General features: G+C 45.6%; 1 pseudogene; it reads left to right on the forward strand.

Moving 5' to 3' along the window:
- Window positions 1–569: 569 nt before the first annotated feature.
- LOC105823989 lies at window positions 570–1,141 on the forward strand (annotated as a pseudogene).
- Window positions 1,142–4,209: the final 3,068 nt, after the last annotated feature.

Consider the following 4,209-nt stretch of genomic DNA (forward strand, 5'->3'; position numbering starts at 1 on the left):
AATATATTAAGTTATATGTTGGTTTACTGTGTCCACGTACTATTTTTCAATAAAAGTAATTTCAAAAATTTATTTATGTGGAATTTATCCTGAAATCTGTCATATGCTAGTGACTTTATTTTTTTCCCAAATAGCTAGTGAACTTGTAGAATTTATGAGGGGCAAAGACCCAGGTGGCAACTCCTCTAAGATACTCACATGAGGATTTTTTTGTTCCTAAAACAAATGTCAATAAAGTTAGACATGGAGGATGGGACTTTATTTTTTAGGCTTTAAAATACAGGTGATACGGGTATATGCCCAATGGAAATAAGTACTTGTATCTACCAAAAGGCGTGTGCCAGAATATTCTTAGCAGCATTATTCTCAAAAGCCAAATTCTAGAAACAACCCAAATGTCTATCAACAGTGGAACAGAAAAATAAATTGTGGCATATCGTGAACAATGAAAATGAATGCACTGTTGCTACACCAATGACATGAATCCCACAGACTTGTGTGGATCAAATGAAGCCAGATGATGCTGTTTAAATGAAGTTCAAGAAGACATCATACTGGCCACTGACACCATGAGGATCTAGACTTTGGAGCATGTCTTTAACCACCTGTGGAAAACTGTTATGACAGCTGCAATGCAGAAATACCCAAACCCTCTGAACTGAGTGCGGCTGGAGTTGATGTGTTAAACAGACATAGATCCCTCCAGAAAGCTGTACAGCCATAGACTTCTCAGCCTAGAGCAGATTTCATTTCCATTGTGAAGTCTCTTATTGGTGCATCAAGAACCAAAACATATGTGCAAAAACATTCAGTGCTGATCCCATAGAGAAAACAATGGAACTTAAATATACTAATATTGCATTTACAAATATGGTTTCAGTGGATGAGAGACATATATAAACCACATTCTCAGAACCCAGAAAAAACTGTTTTGACTCAAGGTGTCATAGTCACTGTGAAAGGAGTCAGCCTCAGCAGTCAACCTTGAAGGACTGATGACAAGTAGGATGCATTCAAATGCTCACAAAGGCCAAAAAGCAATGCAATGGGTAAATTAAATGCTGAGAGTGAAGAATTGACAGTTTCAGCAAGAGGAAATATAAGGACTCTGATGGGGGCAGCAACATTTGTAGAGAAATGATAATGACAACATCAGGTCCCCAGGTCTCCCCAGACTGAAAATATATTTATTTGTTATTTTAAAAATACAACTGTATTTTAGGTCAAATTTTCTTTAATGAGCTAATGTAGGGCTATGTGACTTTGATCAAAACAAAGAGATGCAAGGCTTCTAAATAAAAGGGATCATGTGAAAAAAACATTCAAGAACAGGCTATACTAGCTGTCTCCATTAAAAAAGTAAATAGCAAGGGAAAAAATAGCCAGAAGGATCAGTAGAAAGCAGGGCACCACATTAAAATGTTAGACGTAGGAGAAGCTCAATGCCAGTTAAGTACACCTAAGCTTGTGTGGAAACGAAGCTGGAACCCAGGGCCTGGTGAGGATTGTGATGAGATAACGAGGCTCTGAGCAGGGAGATCTGGTCGTCATTCTTCCTAACGGCTAACGGAGGTGATGGGACTGAGCCATGGTGTACACGGCTGGAACAGGACCCATGACATAATAAGAAATATATATTGAGTCTCTTCCCCCAGTTCCTGGCACAGAGTTCCTGAAACACTTGGAATTTCCTGAGTGTTAGCGGTAAGAGAAATGAATTTTGTTATGCATAAAATGCCTGTTTCAACCATATCTGAGTTTATGCTAATGAGATGACTCTTGGAAAACAAGGGCTGGTTACCAGAGGAACCAACCATGTGATTAGAGGGCTGGAACTTTCAGCCCCCAAGCCATACCTCCAGGGAGCCAGGAGGGGCTGGAGGTTGAGTTCAGTCACCAACAGCCAATACTTTAATTAATCATGCCTATGTAATAGAATCTCTACATGATGGAGTTCAGACAGTTTCTGGGTTGGTGAATGCATGGAGGTGTTGGGAGGGTGATGTGCCTGGAGGAAACATGGAAGCTTTCTATGGGGAAGGGAATCAAAATTGGGCAGGGGATATTTGGAAAAGAGTGAAGAAAATGAAGGGGGCATATAGGGTGAGCATTTCATGACAGAAAACCAGGATGAGCAACTGTCTTGGTTTGCTCTGGACTGACTGTTGCAGTTTTAGCACTGAAAGTTCCATATTCTGGGCAACCCCTCCCAGGGATGGGAAACATTCTAGTGTTAGTGATGGCTACAGAAGTTTGGGGAGAAATCTTCCCTATGCCTGCCCCCTACCTTGTCCAATGCATCTCTTCCATTTGGCTGTTCCTGGGTTGCATCCTTTGTAATAAACGAGTAAATGTTAAGTATGGTGGGTTGAGGGAAAATGGTGGATTAGTGATGGCCTCCCGGCTGGCTGCTCCAAAAGAAGGAGGTGAAGAACTCAGACGGGTACACACAAGTGGATCACTCACCTGCCCCCTTCCCCCAGAAACAGCATTGTGAATCTGCAGAGAAACAGCGCAGCACTTGCAGCACAGGAAAAACAGTGAAAGGGAGGTAAGTCCACAAAGACTGGAGAGTGCAAGAAATACAACAGGGACTAGAGAGCAGCAGGGGAGGGCCGAGCCTGCCGGCCAGCCGGTGCTACATAATCTGACACACAGGAGGACGCCTGGCTCCCAGCAGACGCCACACTCACTCTGACAGGAATGCTCCTGAAGTTGGTGCAAAATCATGGCACGGGATAACAGGCTCTGTGGAGAGGAGACAATAGTGGGAAACGTTTTGAATTGTGCCGAGACTGCACTGGGTGGGGGAGGGACTAGTCTGGGTGGTTACTCCCCGTGACCCAGACCATGCGAGGGAGTTTGGAGACAGGCACGTCACCTCTGGTGGGCAGCGGGACCAGAGCACAGGAGGCGAACCCCAGAAAGGGGGCTCTGCCCCTGGAAATCGCTGGAGATTCAGCCGACTCAGGACAGGACAAAAAGAGCAGGTCCCTTTGATAGACAGATGTGAGACTGTAGGGCTTTGATGCAGAGGTGACAGCAGGCAGCCTGTTGATTCAGCCCGCCAGACTGGCTTCTGCCAATTCCCGAGTGGTTGCCCCCAACACTAGTTCCCCAGGGGTGGGCAGCCACCACCTTTGGGATCCCCAGCCTGGAGACATTGCTGCATCCAGCAGTTTCAGTCGACACCCCTCCTCCCAGCCCAGGGACTTTTGTGCTAGGCACAGCGGACTCCACCCTTGGAGGTGGGGAGAGGCGAGAAAAGCTGCTTTCTCTGTGCAATTGGAGTGAATCCGCGGGACTTTGGTACTAAAAAGCAGTTGGCGGCTTGTAGATTCTGCCCGCCAGACTGGCTTAGGTCATCTAATAAGAACATAACTCCAGGGCTTGCTTTCTGGGTTCAAGCAGCCATCAGCATTGGGGTTTATCGTGTCAACGGAAAAAAGACCAAACTCTGTAAAATAATTTTAAAGAGATTTACTCTGAGCCAAATTTGAGGACCATGACCCAGAGCCACGTCCAAGAGGCCTTGAGCAGTGGACTCGCTCTGGCTGGGTTACAGTTTGGTTTTATACATTTCAGGGAGACAGGGGTTACAGGTAAAGTCATAAATCAATACGTGGGAGGCATACATTGATTTGGCCCAAAAAGGTGGACCATCTCGAAGGGGGAGCTTACAGGTTATAGGTGGGTTTAAAGATTCTTTGGTTTGTCATAGGTTAAAGACATGAAGCTTTGTCTAAAGGCTTGCAATGTTTCAACTGTTTATCAGAGCTGTTTATCAGAGCTGTTTATCAGAGATAAGCCATTGGACATAGATTAGTTGTGTAAATTGAGGACCTGCAGGTTTGTCTTGAATACCCTGAGGCCTGTTAATGGGGTACAAAGGATGTCCCCAAGAAGGGAGGGGGGCATGATGAGGCATGTCTGACCTCCTTCCTCCTGGCAGGCAACTTAGTTTTAGGTTATTCCTTTGGCCATGAGGGGGTCCATTTAGTCAGCCACTTGGGGGGGGGCGGTGAGCCTTAAAATTTTATTTTAGTTGACAGTGGCCAGGGAAGGTAAATCCCAGTCAGAGACTTCAGCAATTGCACCAATTGACCCCTCCCATCAGGAGCAGTCTCCCAAGTGTGGTGGAAGAGCCCTGAAGTAGCAGCTCCCCCTAGCAGCAGGTCAAGCAACCATGGAAGCACACACACCCAGGCT

Source organism: Propithecus coquereli, unplaced genomic scaffold, assembly GCF_000956105.1.
Source record: "Propithecus coquereli isolate 6110/MARCELLA unplaced genomic scaffold, Pcoq_1.0 Scaffold703, whole genome shotgun sequence".
Lineage (NCBI taxonomy): Eukaryota > Metazoa > Chordata > Mammalia > Primates > Indriidae > Propithecus > Propithecus coquereli.